Genomic DNA, 16,394 nt, shown 5'->3' with positions numbered 1-16,394 from the left:
ACGAGGCACTGGAGGTGGTTCGCTCTCGGGGTCGCGGGGCCTTGATGGCCAAGCTGGACATTGAGTCCGCCTTCCGCTTGCTCCCACTTCATCCTTCCTCATTCCGGCTGATGGGGATGAAGTTCGAGGGTGAATTTTTTGTTGACAGGTGTTTGCCCATGGGCTGCTCCTTGTCATGTGCCCTTTTTGAATGCTTCAGCTCCTTCCTGCACTGGGTAGTGCAGAGGGCGTCTGGGGGCGGGGCCGTGGCTCACTACCTGGATGATTTCCTGCTGGTAGGGGGTCCAGATACTGACGAATGTGCGGCATTGATGCGGGTGATGCAGGATATTACAGCAGAGTTTGGAGTGCCGCTCGCGCACGAAAAAACGCAGGGACCATGTACCTGCCTGACGTTCCTAGGCATAGAGATCGACACTGTTGCCTCCCTATGCCGGCTCCCAAAAGATAAAGTCGACCGCCTACTTGGGGCGGTTCAATCAGCATGTCGCGCGGAGCATATCTCCATTACTGAGCTGCAATCCCTTCTGGGATTGCTTAACTTTGCGGGGAGGGCGATCCCCATGGGGAGGGTCTTCAACCGCAGGTTAGAAGCTCAATTGAAGGGGCCTCGGACGCTTAGCCACAAGCGTCGGGTGACAGAGGAGATGAGGGACGACCTGAGAGTTTGGGAGAGGTTCCTTGTTCATTTTAACGGGGTCTGCCTTTGGAGAGACGGGCCCATTTCCAATCAAGCCTTGCATCTGTTCACGGATGCCGCGGGCGGGTTTGGCTATGGAGCCTATTTAGACGGAGACTGGAGTGCGGAGCCATGGCCAGAGGGCTGGGCTGCCGCGGGTCTCACGCGTAACCTTACGATGCTAGAACTCTTCCCTATTGTGGTAGCAATAGAACTATGGGGAGAGAGGCTGTCAAATCGGTCAGTAATCTTCTGGTCAGACAATATGAGCGTGGTATATGCCATAAACAGGTTGTCAGCAACCTCACCGGTGGTGGTGACCTACCTACGGCACCTCGTCTTGCGGTGTTTGCAGCTTAATGTTCGCTTCACAGCACGGCACGTCCCAGGGGTGAGCAATGTGATAGCAGATGCCCTTTCCAGATTTCAATGGGATCAGTTTAGAAGGGTAGCCCCGAGGGCGGCAGCTGAGGGTCTAACGTGCCCTCTTTTCCTTTGGCAGCTGGCGGGGGTTGGGAGTCCATCCTCCCCATGATCAGGGCATCGCTGGCTCCTAAGACGTGGGCTGCGTATTCGGCGCATTGGAGGGCATGGGAGCGTTTCAGCTTGCAGAAGGGCTTCTTGTTGTGTCAGGCGTCTCAGGTACACGTTCTAGAATGGCTTGCGTGCTTGAAGCTTGAGGGTATGTCCAGATTGTCAGCTTTGAGCAGGTTAGCGGCATTGTCCTTTTTCAATAAAGCCTTAGGTTTCAGGGATTATACAGGTACTTTTCTAGTAAGGCAGATCTTGAAGGGATGGGGCCGGTTGGCCCCACCCGCAAAGGATCGGAGGGAGCCGATCACGACGGAAAGATTGCGCTCGTTGGTGGTAAATCTGGGGGCAGTGTGCAGTTCAGCCTACGAGGCGGTCTTGTTTCGGGCTGCTTTCGCGCTGGCATTTGCGGGGGCGCTGAGGATAGGCGAAGTGGTCGCCTCCTCCACAAGAGGGGAGGTAGGCGGTATTAAAGTGGGGCACGTAAGGACCACGGACGATTGCGTGCTCTTGCTCATTCCCAGATCCAAAACTGATCAGGATGGGAAAGGGGCCTGGTTGCCTTTAGCCAGACACGAATACACAGAGTGCTGCCCGGTATCGAGCGTGGCGGATTATTGCCATGTACGGCCGGTCGGAGGACTACAGTTTCTCGTGCACGAGGACGGTAGTTCACTTTCAGCTTTCCAGTTCCGCAAAGTGCTTGCCAAAGTGGCAGCGGCAGCGGGATTGGATCCATCTAAGATTGCGCCGCATTCATTCCGCATCGGGGCAGCGACTAGTGCTGCGGCCTTGGGGTCGTCGCAGGCGGTCATTAAGAAAATGGGGCGTTGGAAGTCTGAGCGATATAGGGGCTATATTCGCCCATTGCATGCTTAGTGATGAGGGTGTGTAAGGTGTGTAACCTCTTGATTCCTTCCCGACTTGGTGGGGAGTGGGGGGGGGTGAGAAAGGGGTATTGCCAGTGGTTTGTCACCATTTCATTGTCCCCATCCATGTTGTTATAGGTACAGGAAAGACCCCGGTGCGCGTGTGGATTATTGGGCACTCCTTTATCCACTGGGCGGCTATCAGGGCGCATCATTCCCCGGGAGGGCAGCAGCTAGGATTGGCAGCATCCAGGGCTAACATTCGCTGGCTCGGGCGCAGGGGTCTTAATTGGAGGGAGCTTCCCGCTCTGTTACAGGATGCACATAGGAGGTGGGGAAAGCCTCAAGTGATTGTTGTGCATCTGGGCGGAAATGACTTGGGATCCATTCCCGTGTTGGATTTAATACGGATTATGGTTGCGGACATTAAGTGGGTGTGCACATGGCTTCAGGATGTGCGGATAGGTTGGTCTAACGTGGTTGCACGGCTGCGTTGGCGTCACATTGTGACACAGAGGGCAGCGTACAATGTCCGCAAGAAAGTTAATAGGGAAGTGGGGAGAGCGGTCACGGCCGTGGGAGGTTTCGTCATTAGGCATGACACTATTACGGCCGACAAGAAGGCCCTTTACCGACCGGATGGGGTTCACCTGGCGGACGTCGGGTTGGACATTTTCCTGGCTAACCTTAAGACAGCCATCTCATCGGTTGTTTAAAATGAACATTTATTAGGGCATTAGTTAGTTTCTAAGTTCTGTGCTATGGTTGGCATCCGACCGTTGTTAACACAGCGTTATTTATATAAAAAAAAAAAAAAAAAAGTTGAATTTGGTTGTATGTTATATTGTTATACTGTTATTTAAGGGCTATGTTGGTTAAGTGTGGCGGCAAGAGGCGTCTTTTGTGGCGGTCGGGCAAGGCCCTGGGAGCGGGCGCAGTGTGAGCAGAGTGACGGCCCGAACACAGGGAGAGGTGTCGCCCACTAAGTGCCGGCTTAGGGGTTCCTCTCCCCCCTTTTAAAGAGCTGCAGGCCGAAGAGCTCTACATAACAAAAATCTCTCTCACTGTGCCAATGAGCGTGCGCAACCCCTGTGCCACGCTGCAGACATCGGAGGGGCCTTGTCCGTCAATAAGTAGGGGTTAGTTAGCTAGAAGAAGATGCCGCCACCAACTGGAATGAACTTGCTACAAGTTCAGGGATAGGTTGATTTGAGCTGCCTAATTATTGGCTAGATTAGGCAGAATTCAATTTGTTTAATAAACGCGACCGTGACCGGTCTTTTCCCCAAAGCAGTTGTGTTGTGTTTTTATTGAAAACGTAGGACGTAATAGGAGGTTTATCCCTTATGGAAGTGGAGGGCCCTCTAGTGGGCCTGTAGCAAAATTAAGGGATAGCTGACTTGAAGTCTGGAGGATTCTAGAAGTGTGTGTATGCTACAATGTTGCAAATGTGTGGGAGGGTGTACCTCTTGCCTTTATAGGGTCCTGTTCCAGTGGATTCGGCCTCTTCCTGCCTCCAGACTTCGAGGAGAACTTTCCCCGCCCGCCCGTCCCTGGATGAAGGTATGTGGCGGCAAGTTAGGTTAAGGGTAAGTCAGTCCTCGGCGGGGGTAGGTTTAGTTGAACCAGCCCCATAAGCCCGAGGTTGTAATTTAGTCATCCACCTCTCTCATACGTGTTGGACGATTCGTTTGGAGAGGATGCCTTACTGGGTTGGTGAAATTGTGCCCTAGCTGGCGGTCGGGCAAGGCCCTGGGAGCGGGCGCAGTGTGAGCAGAGTGACGGCCCGAACACAGGGAGAGGTGTCGCCCACTAAGTGCCGGCTTAGGGGTTCCTCTCCCCCCTTTTAAAGAGCTGCAGGCCGAAGAGCTCTACATAACAAAAATCTCTCTCACTGTGCCAATGAGCGTGCGCAACCCCTGTGCCACGCTGCAGACATCGGAGGGGCCTTGTCCGTCAATAAGTAGGGGTTAGTTAGCTAGAAGAAGATGCCGCCACCAACTGGAATGAACTTGCTACAAGTTCAGGGATAGGTTGATTTGAGCTGCCTAATTATTGGCTAGATTAGGCAGAATTCAATTTGTTTAATAAACGCGACCGTGACCGGTCTTTTCCCCAAAGCAGTTGTGTTGTGTTTTTATTGAAAACGTAGGACGTAATAGGAGGTTTATCCCTTATGCAGTGTTTCTGCTACTACAATCCATCCTAGCTAAGCGAGATAATTTAGTTATTTCATAAAAGAGTGAGGGTTGTGAGGTAGACTTATGTAACGCGTATACTAATTTACCTACTGTGATGTGTATTTATTTTCTAGTCCTTTGCAGGTTGCCATATAGAGATTTTTCACAGCAGGCATGGCTCCATTTTCTCTCTGCGTGAGCAGAGGAATAGGGAGTTAACATTTCCAATGTATTTTTTTTGTTTAGGTAGTGTTTGTTTAATTATAAGTTTAATGTCAAAATTGTATACGCTTGGAGAATGGGGTCGATGTGAGATGTCTGATATTGTCATTCATGAAGAGATGTTTAATCCTTGGGAATCAGTTAAGACTATTTTTCTATATATATTTCATTATGGTTATCCTTTGGGGTTCCCTGCACTATCTCCCTATGATGCACGGGCGGACTGTCAGCGGCCGAGACAGTTTGCTATAGCTTTAATAGGTCTTAACATGTACATAGTTGTCATACCTGACAAACCCTGATATAGTAGATATGTAGATTCAGACACAGCACCACCTCATTACTAGAACACATCATTTATTACTGCTAGGCTCCTCTCCTCCCTTTCCCGCCGGTACTGGTTGCCTGCGGGTCATACCCCTACTCCCTTTTCCCTCATCGCCCTTAGGTGGCATCTCCCCTGGAGTGGAGCTCATCTAGAAGTCCCCTATATCTCATTTTATACCATGTATGCTACCGTTTGTCCTATATCTCATAGTGCATACATCCTAATACCCCTCACTGAGAGTAACTGATCCAGAATTTATTCGTATTCTTTCTATATACAAAGGCCCAGGGACTTTTATCAGGTTTCCACTTAAGTATTCTCCTAGAGAGCAGACATCATGATAATAACTTGGGAAACTCTTTAGTTCCAATATAACTTAGAGCTCCGCCCCCCCGCCCTTACCTTTAGCTACTGTTCACCCTTACTGTAAGTGAACAAATAAGCGGTGTTTATCCGCAATTGTTAATACATAGTTATAAGTCTTTCTCATATCCCTTTTTTATTTATATAGAATCCAAATACATCTTTATATTGTATTCAGTGTACCATACTATAGGATATACAAGTTGTTTTGGATATTTAAACTGTGAATGGTTCTTTTCATCTTTCTGTGTTGTAACATAGGAAACAAAACGAAAAAAAGAGGTAATGCCAGAATGTGATTACTTCCTGTTAAGCTAGAGATTTATGGTTTGACATAACCTCAGAGGTGACGTGTTTCAACTCTATGTATAATGTTTATTGAATGTTACCCTTGTATATCTGGTATACCTCAATAAAAAACTTTGATTCTAAAAAAAAAAAAAAAAAAAAAAAAACCTAACACTAACCCCCGAAGATCCACTTACATTTTTTTAAGACCTCCATCCTCAACGAAGCAGCAGAAGTCCTCATCGAAGCCGGCAGAAGTCTTCATCCAAGCAGGCCGAAGTCTTCATCGAAGCCGGCAGAAGTCTTCATCCAGACGGCATCTTTTATCTTCATCCATCCGGCGCGGAGCGGCTCCATCTTCAAGACATTCGGTGTGGAGCATCCTCTTCTTCCGACGGCTCTTCTCAAATGAAGGTTCCTTTAAAGGGACATTAAACACTAAATGCATACTAGATAGAATGATCATTCAAAGAAAAGATTAGTCCATGACTAACATGTAGATGTTTTTTTAAAGTTTCATTAGTTGTTTAAAAAGTGACAAAATAAGTGTAAAATTTTAGTGTCTATAAAACACTGGGAGTTGCCATGTTGTAACTTGTGTTACCTTCTCTGCTGTGGCCAATTAGGGACAGTTATACATAGGTCATTAGAGTGTGCAGCCAATGGTTGTGCTGGATTTAACAGTGTTCTGCACTTCCATTTCTAACAGGAACTGAAAAGCTCATGATTTCAGGATGGAATTACAGGCAAAGAGGACAAAATAAATAATGAAAGTATATTGCAGAGCTGTTTTATTATATACAATTTATCATTTTATATTACCATCTCAAAGTGTTTAATGTCCCTTTAAGTGACGTCATCCAAGATGGCGTCCCTTGAATTCCGATTGGCTGATAGAATTCTATCATCCAATCAGAATTAAAGATGAAAAATTCCTATTGGCTGATCCAATCAGCCAATAGGATGGAGCTCGCATTCTATTGGCAGTTCCAATTATCCAATAGAATGCAAGCACAATCCTATTGGCTGACTGGATCAACCAATAGGATTTAAGCTCAATCCTATTGGCTGATTGCATCAGGCAATAGGATTTTTTAACCTTTAATTCGGCCCGCTTGGATGAAGACCTCTGCCGGCTTCGATGAGGACTTCTGCCGCTTCGTTGAGGATGGATGTCGGGTCTTCAAAAACTGTAAGTGGATCTTCAGGGGTTAGTGTTAGGTTTTTTAAGGGTTTATTGGGTGGGTTTTATTTTTAGCTTAGGGTTTGGGCTTAAAAAGAGCTAAATGCCCTTTTAAGGGCAATGCCCATCCAAATGCCCTTTTCAGGGCAATGGGAAGCTTATGTTTTTTAGATAGGATTTTATTTGGGGGGTTTGGTTGTGTGGGTGGTGGGTTTTACTGTTGGGGGGTGTTTGTATTTTTTTTTGACAGGTAAAAGAGCTGATTTCTTTGGGGCAATGCCCCGCAAAAGGCCCTTTTAAGGGCTATTGGTAGTTTAGTTTAGGCTAGGGTTTTTTTTTATTTTGGGGGGGCTTTTTATTTTGATGGGGCTATTAGATTAGGTGTAATTAGTTTAAATATTTGATCATTTCTTTTTAATTTTGTGTAATTTAGTGTTTGTTTGTTTTTTGTAAATTAGTTAATTGTATTTAATTAATGTAATTTATTTAATTGTAGTGTAAGGTTAGGTGTTAGTGTAAGACAGGTTAGGTAAATTTGTATTTATTTTAACTAGGTAGTTAGTAAATAGTTAATAACTATTTAGTAACTATTCTACCTAGTTAAAATAAATACAAACTTAGCTGTGAAATAAAAATAAAACCTAAGATAGCTACAATGTAGCTATTATTTATATTGTAGCTATCTTAGGGTTTATTTTATAGGTAAGTATTTAGTTTTAAATAGGAATTATTTAGTTAATGATAGGAATTTTTATTTAGATTTATTTTAATTATATTAAAGTTAGTAGGTGTTAGGGTTAGAATTAGGGTTAGGTTTAGGGGTTTATAACTTTAGTATAGTGGCGGCGACATTGGGGGCAGCAGATTAGGGGTTAATAAGTGTAATGTAGGTGGCGGCAAAGTCAGGACGGCAGATTAGGGGTTAATAAATGTAATTTAGGTGGTGGCGATGTCGGGGGCGGCAGATTAGGGGTTAATAAGTTTAATAGGAACAAAAATTGGTGATTGAAATCTCCAAGAGAATGTACACTTGATTAGCACTCTAGTTCCTTAATATGGAATTGTTTACTGAGTTTCAGGAATACGGATCAGTGGATTAAATTAAAACATAACTTTTATTGGACTATATATTAAAATTAAATGGAACAGACAATACATTAAAAACCCAGGAATGATTCAACTTTGATAGGAATATGGAACAGAGCTATAATAAACCAAATAGGTAGCTGCTATAAAATGAATAGCAAATTGTATATATATATTTTGGATAGAATTCTGCCAACTCTATGAGTTATCCATTTCTAATAAAAGTGGGAGTTAACCCAGAAGAATGTTAGAACATTCATAATTCCAGTTAGTTTACTGAAAGAAATGTCAGATTATGTAGAGTAGTGATTATGGTATCTTGTGGTATACCATGTACTTAAATATGAGGTTCGGTGTATTTTAGTTGCTTTTACAATGTTATCCCCTTTAGGGTGTAATAAGCTAACTATTGTTGCACCATAATGTTAATATCAATATCTCACTAGCAGTACGTCTATATTTTCTTTTAAAAGATTTGTATTGGATAACGTTTTTCAGTTAGCTAATAAATAACACTGAATTAGTGAATTCGTCATATATTTATAAACACCATTATATGGGTCTCATCAGTGTATTTGTAGCTAAGTCTAGATATTCTAGATTCAGGCTGGTATCCAAATTGCTACAGTATATTTCTGATTCATTTGCTCTCTGAATTATTTCTAATGTAGGTAAACCATTAGATTTTAGCTGCAGCTTTTATAACATAGCATAAGGGTTTGCTGATATGGCTTGTTTATAAAGCTAAAAGTAGTGCACAGTTATTCACCAGAGTTCTGTTAGTACTCTGGATTCTAAGAAGCTAAGTATAAATTGAGTAAATTTCAATAGTTAGTTAAACTGTAGTACTCAATATATGTGGACCTTATATAAAGTCTGCTAGTAAATGTATAATGTTATCTGGCTCAATATATGTGACTTATTAATCCAATGGTATAGGAACCACTTGCTGCAGTACCATTATTGCGCTGCGAATGAGTACAGATCTATCACCAGTAACTTAGCAACATCAGAATCACAGTTTTTATGTTTGTTGACCGCTTAGCAGCTAAAAAAGTATTAATATAAACGTGTCTCTGAGGACACTCAGTGCTTATATTGTAGCTGGTTCGCCGCCGATAGTAAACTGACAGTAACTGACAGCCAATATTATGTCTATGACTACTAGCGGTAATATTGTAACCACCTTTTAAACTGATTGTGCCAAGTTCAGTCTCCCACATTAATGCTTGGTATCGGTATATATATGCAGAGATACCTGCCGTAATAAGTACTAAATATAAGCCATTAAGTATGACTTGTTATTTTAAGTATTAGCTGTACCACTCAGTAAAGTACCGATAAAGTACCGATATTGCGCTGCAATATTTTGTTAAAGCTGGTTACCAATTATAACCCTAGATCAAAGTTTTTCCTGATATTAAAACAATTTTTTAACACTATAAGGAGCCCATTTTAACTCCCAACCTCCCCTGACATGTTTCGCAGAGCAATTCGGCTTTCTCAAAGGGTTTTACGGAGGTGAAAACTTGGCGGGTATTTCAACCCACTGACTCCGCCTATCGTTAGCATGTCATGAATTTTTTAGCGAATCAAAAGTGGGGGTGTGTGTATTTACCTTTGCCCACGTCAGCGTGAAATATGAAATCACGCACATTTCATTCATTTTTGCGATCAGTAATTTGCAATCAAATCTTGTGTGTTTGATACATTGTTGGGTGAGAATATATACATATATTTCTACAGAAGACTGTCATTATATTGATATATTAGTGAATTTGTGTAACACTTATGGTATAGGATTATATTGTTACAGCTATTACTTGGCATGATGTAAGTCACCGATGTGTATATATATATATATATATATATATATATATTTATATATTTTTCTTTGCCTTGGAATAAGTTTATTAGGGAAAGTACTATAATATATCTATATGAATAGATGCACTAGTGTATAAGAAACAGATGTTGAAGTTATTATAGCCTATAGCTAATTATTATTTGTGCTTTCTTATACACATGACATTATTTCAGGTATCACTAAAAGCTGTTTTGAACGCATCAATTCTATTTACAGAACTAGGTTGTTAATATATTGGTGATATAATACATTTTATAACTATATGTCTAATAAATAATAAAAAATGTAAAAAATGTGATTATTGGCTTCATGACCATTTAATATATATAGTGCTTAGAAATTAAATAAAATGTGTTGGCATAAAGTGAATATACTTTATTACAAAGAAAAAGTGCCTATGTTTGGTAATTGGTGTTGAAGTACTATAAGAGTATTGATCTTAGGTAATATTACCTAAAATAAGATTATTAATAAATAAAAATAATAATAATAATAATAATAATAATGTGAGAAATAAAGTAAAAAAAGTTGTGTATTAATAGAAGTTTTTTTAAAAAAAATGTGAAAAAAGGAGGAGGAAGGGTTTTTTTTTTTTCCTCTTTAAAAAAATATATTTTCAAAGTGAACAATATTGTTGTGATCATATTTACATCCGTATGGTTCTGTTGAGAGATGTGATAACTAGGAATACCTCCTTTATGGACTAATCATCCCATATATTCAGGCCAGGATCTTAATAATTATCGGTGTAATTGTATTTATTTTGTAAAGACTGTTTGTTTCTATAATTATAGGTATGTAAAGTAATTATTGTGTTCATTTAGTCCTTCTGGTTGGACTGAGTTCATTAAGAAAATCCATCTACTTTCATGTTGTAGAAGATTTTTTGATAAATCACCTCCTCTTATACCTAAACTGATCTTCTGGATTCCTGCACAGGTAAGTGAGGTGTTTTTCCCTTTATGGTACTTTAGAAAGTGATAGGCCACTGACGTGAGTTTTTTCTTGTCATGTAGGTCTTTCGCCACATTTTTTATATTTCGAAGATGTTCTTGTAAGCGGGTTCGTAACTTGCGTGTCGTCATGCCTATGTATGTTTTTGGGCATCCACATTTGATCATGTAAATGACCCCTGATGAGTTGCAACTGATATATGTTTTTATATCATGAGATTTGCCAAATCTATCTTTTATTCTGTGTTTTTTTTTCATGTGTTTGCAACTACTGCATGTACCACAAGGGTATGAGCCCTGTACAGTAGTTTTCTTGATAGTCTTCCTTTTTTCCAAAAAATGGCTTGGGCTTATCATATCTTTCAGATTTTTGCTTCTTCTGTAGCTCACATCAACTCTATTCCCCAAATGTTGTTTTAATATGGAGTCTGATTGCAAAATTTTCCAGTGTTTATTTATCACATCAATGACTTGTTTACTATTTGAGTTATGTCATAATAAGCCTTGTTTTGCCGTCAGATTTTTTCTTTTTGATTGTAATAATTCATTTCTATTGGTTGAACGTGCTCTCTTTTTGGCCTTTCTGATAGATGTCTTACTATAACCTCGTTTTTGTAATCTTTCATCCAGCTCTTGTGCTCTTTTGTTGAACAAAGATTCTTCTGAGCAATTTCTTTTAGTTCTCAGGAACTCTCCAATTGGGAGTGATTTAATGGTATTTGGTGCATGATCACTTGTGCTGAATAGTAATGTATTTGTTGCTGTGGATTTTCTGTAAAGATCTGTCCCTATCTGGCCATTAGGTTTCTTGAATATTAACAAATCCAAAAAAGGCACTTCCTTTTGACTTGTGTGATATGTTAATTTTATATTGAGTTGGTTGATGTTTAGTTCCATCAAGAACTCATCAAGTTTCTCTTTGGTGCCCTCCCAGATGAATAGAATGTCATCTATAAATCTAAGCCAACAGGGGATAAATTTTGTATACATATCATATTTGTCAGAAAATACTATTGTTTGCTCCCACCAACCTAGGAATAAATTTGCATAGGTTGGTGCGCATGCTGTACCCATTGCTGTTCCTTGGGTTTGGAGGTAGTACCTATTATAGAACACAAAGAAGTTTTTAGTCAGTACAAATTCAAGTAGTTTCAAAATAAACTCGTTGTGATTTGAATTTTCTTCAGCGGACATGTCTAAGTAGTATTTAACTGCTTGGAGACCAAGTTTGTGGCTTATGCTGGTGTATAAGGCCTCTACATCGACTGTCACTATCCATGTGTTGTCATTTAACCAGATATCCTGTAGTTGTTGCAGAGCTTCTGTGGTGTCTTTAATATATGAAGGGATTTGTGTTAGAAATTCTCTTAGTCTGCTGTCCACATATTTACTGGCTTTTTCCATGAGATTGTCTATTCCCGATACAATCGGACATCCGGGTGGATGTTCTTTATTTTTATGTATTTTGGGAATGCAGTAAAATGTGGAGATCTTAGGCATATTGACCGTTAGAAATTTCTTTTCCTTTTCTGTAATGACACCATGTACTCTCGCATTCAATATTAGATTTGAATATTTGTCTTTGAAGTCTTCAAGTGGACAATTCCAAAGTTTTTTATAACAGGTGGTATCCTTTAATTCTTTTTCCACTTCTTGCATGTACATTTCATTAGGCCAGATGACTATATTTCCACCTTTGTCTGCTTGGCGATTACCACATCGTCCCAGTCTTTAATTTCTGCTAAGGCCTGTTTTTCTTTTTTGGAGAGATTTGTCTTTGGGGGGTGTACTTTTAATTCCGCAATTTCAGTGCATACCACTTCATTAAAGATTTGTATACATGGCGCATTTGATAGTTTTGGTAAATAATTTGATTTGTAGTTCAGTTGTTTACGCCAGTTACTAGAAGTTGTGGATTCATTTTCAGACAATAGATCTTCTAGATCTTGTAAGGTCACTCTCTCCACTGTTGTTAAATTGCCTACATTTTGGTTTTCTACTGAATTGTCAGTTGTATTAAATTGTTTCTTGAGAAGTTAATAAGTGTAATGTAGGCGGTGGTGATGTCGGGGGCGGCAAATTAGGGGTTAATAAGTGTAATGTAGGTGGTGGCGAAATTGGGGGCGGCAGATTAGGGGTTAAAAAGTGTAATTTAGGTTGTGCGATGTTGGGGGTGGCAGATTAGGGGTTAATAAGTATAATGTAGGTGGCGGCGATGTCGGGGGTGGCAGATTAGGGGTGTTAAGACTTGGGGTTTATGTTAGGGTGTTACTTAGATGTAAACATAAATTTTCTTTCCCCATAGGAATCAATGGGGCAGCGTTACAGAGCTTTACTCTCCTTTATTGCAGGTGTTAGGCTTTTTTTTAGCCGGTTCTCCCCATTGATGTCTATAGGGAAATCATGCACGAGCATGTCAAAGCAGTGCTGGTGCGGTATGAAGCTTAATTTTGCTCAACGCTCACTTATTGCCTGCTAACGCCGGGTTTATGAAAACCTGTAATAGCAGCGCTGTAGGGAGGTGAGCGGTGGAAATAACTTGCAAGTTAGCATTGAGCAGCTCTTACCGCAAAACTCGTAATCTAGCCGAAAGACATTCATCAAACAATTTGCTAATTTGTGGGAAAGGTAACTGTTTACTTAAAAGGTACAGTCAAAATTAACCCTAAATAGATTTAGTAGGACATTGTAAACAACTTTTTAATTTAATTCTATAATTAATATTGCTTAATTGTCTTCATATCCTTAGTTACAGAGAAATCCTAGGAGAGCTCAGAAGCGTGCATGTCTCTATAGTGTTTGCAACATTGTTTATTGCAGTGTTAAACAATGTTGCAAATGCTGCTGCCAAGATCCTATCAGCCTACCTAGGTTTATGCTTTAGCAAAGTATACCAAGAGCACAAAGCAAATTTGATAATTAAAGTAAATTGGAAATATTGCACGTTCGATCTGAATCATGAAAGTTTAATTTTGACTTTGGAGTCACTTTAAAGGGACATTGTAGTGGCAAAGTGTCAATGTTTAATTTATTACAACTAATTACATGTTAGCAGGAATATTTGTTTCACTAGTCACCCTAGAACTGCTAAGCACTCTTCATATATACAGTATCTCACAAAAGTGAGTACACCCCTCACATTTTTTAAAATATTTTATTGTATCTTTTCATGTGACAACACTGAAGAAATGACACATTGCTACAATGTAAAGTAGTGAGTGTACAGCCTGTATAACAGTGTAAATTTGCTGTCCCCTCAAAATAACTCAACACACAGCCATTAATGTCTAAACCGTTGGCAACAAAAGTGAGTACACCCCTAAGTGGAAATGTCCAAATTGGGCCCAATTAGCCATTTTTCCTCCCCGGTGTCATGTGACTCTTTAGTGTTACAAGGTCTCAGGTGTGAATGGGGAGCAGGTGTGTTAAATTTGGTGTTACCGCTCTCACACTCTCTCATACTGGTCACTGGAAGTTCAACATGGCACCTTATGGCAAAGAACTCTCTGAGGATCTGAAAAAAAGAATTGTTGCTCTACATAAAGATGGCCTAGGCTATTAGAAGATTGCCAAGACCCTGAAACTGAGCTGCAGCACGGTGGGCAAGACCATACAGCGGTTTCACAGGACAGGTTCCACTCAGAATAGGCCTCACCATGGTCGACCAAAGAAGTTGAGTGCACGCGCTCAGCGTCATATCCAGAGGTTGTCTTTGGGAAATATACATATGAGTGCTGCCAGCATTGCTGCAGAGGTTGAAGGGGTGGGGGGTCAGTCTGTCAGTGTTCAGACTATACGCTGCACACTGCATCAAATTGGTCTGCATGGCTGTCGTCCCAGAAGGAAGTCTCTTCTAAAGATGATGCACAAGAAAGCCCGCAATCAGTTTGTTGAAGACAAGCAGACTAAGAACATGGATTACTGGAACCATGTCCTGTGGTCCGATGAGACAAATATAAACTTATTTGGTTCAGATGGTGTCAAGCGTGTGCGGTGGCAACCAGGTGAGGAGTACAAAGACAAGTGTTTCTTGCTTACAGTCAAGCATGGTGGTGGGAGTGTCATGGTCTGGGCCTGCATGAGTGCTGCCGGCATTGGAGAGCTACAGTTCATTGAGGAAACCATAAATGCCAACATGTACTGTGACATACTGAAGCAGAGCATGATTCCCTCCCTTAGGAGACTGGGCCACAGGGCAGTATTCCAACATGAGACCCCAAACACACCTCAAAGACAACTACTGCCTTGCTAAAGAAGCTGAGGGTAAAGGTGATGGACTTGCAAAGCATGTCTCCAGACCTAAATCCTATTGAGCATCTGTGGGGCATCCTCAAACAGAAGGTGGGGGAGTGCAAGGTCTCTATCTATTGCAATAATCTCTGTAGGTTGAGTGACACAATTTATGCTCAAAATACTGACAGTCTTGAACACCCCTTCACAGGGCCGTCTTTAATATTGATTGGACCTTGGACAAAAATTTTCTTGGGCCCCCACCCCATGCAATTTGGCTCTCCACCCCAACATCCCAAAAAACAACTAAATCAATTTTTTTTTTATTATTAGCCCAGCGGTGGAACATCCACTGCTGGGCTAATCATTTAAAAAAAATTTTTAAAAAAAATTGCAGTATGTGAAACTGGACCTAAGCAGTACTAATAAGTAAATAAATATATAAATTCCTCCACTGTGGATTCATTTAATATTCTTTTGAATGTGATTCTGGTGTGAGGTTAGCTGGTTAAAGAGATTTAGGGCAGCCAACAGGAGCAAAGCAAGGTAAAGGAGGAAGCATGGAGGTGCAGACAAATATAAGTTTAATGACTGGAACAGCAGAACTACTATGGGAAGCTGTAAAATCTGAGACAGAGAGAAAATAAAAACAATAAAAATAAACCTTACATTAATGTGTGAAGTATCAGCATGACGCTATACATCAGCCACACCAGCACATGGCGCTTCTTTGCTAGGAACAAGTTCCCTCTCACCCTGAACTAGACAATGCTGCATGGGGAGGGGCGTGTGTGCACTCACTTATTCTTCCCACTGACACCTTTCTACAAAGCACTATTCCCCTAACAGACTTCAGTTAGTTGATCTTAGGGCCACAGCAGAAAGAGCAGGGCTAAGGGAACCAGTAGACTGGATGCTGTCTGACCAAGGCTGCATGGATACAGTGTGAGATGAGTCACACAGCCTCAAGACTGAAGAGAGCAGTGTATGCAGCTGCACAGATGCTCAAATCCTCATGTGCCTGCCGCTCCAGCTTTCTGCTGCATGCGCCTACAGTCAGCCCTACCCAGAAACAATCCCCACCACCAGAGCAGTTACCTGGTAACAGTGGTAACCCCAGTAGGACCTTTTATGATGCAGTGGGAAATGGCTGGATGCCGAGTTAGGGCTTTGCATTCAGTGCTGCACAGTGCACATCTAAAACAGCACATGGCACTAGCTTGGCATGTCACATGACACCGGCACGGTCTGGCACAATTTTTAAAAAAAATATAAGCAGAGTACTTTTGACTGTGACAGTATTAGGACTGAATGTGTGTGTTCCCCATGTCACATCAGCAGTCTGGTATGAACCATAAAAAAAAAAAAAAATCATCAAGTTTTTGATGCAGGTACTCATTCTGTCGCAGCAGCTTTTTGACTTGAATAGAGGAGGTATGGTGGCCATCTTCCAGATCAGAGATTCTTTGCTCTGCCCCCGTCAGCCTGGAGTTGAATTGTTTAACCTCTGAAGTTAAGTTGTCCATTCCCTTTTGGAGAATTTCAAGTTTGGACAGCAGCAAAGAGCTCATCTGCTGTTCTCCTAAATTGGAGTTTCCAGGTTCTTGAGCAGAGA

Source organism: Bombina bombina, chromosome 9 (assembly GCF_027579735.1).
Source record: "Bombina bombina isolate aBomBom1 chromosome 9, aBomBom1.pri, whole genome shotgun sequence".
Lineage (NCBI taxonomy): Eukaryota > Metazoa > Chordata > Amphibia > Anura > Bombinatoridae > Bombina > Bombina bombina.
Note: the sequence above shows the minus strand (reverse complement) of the source record.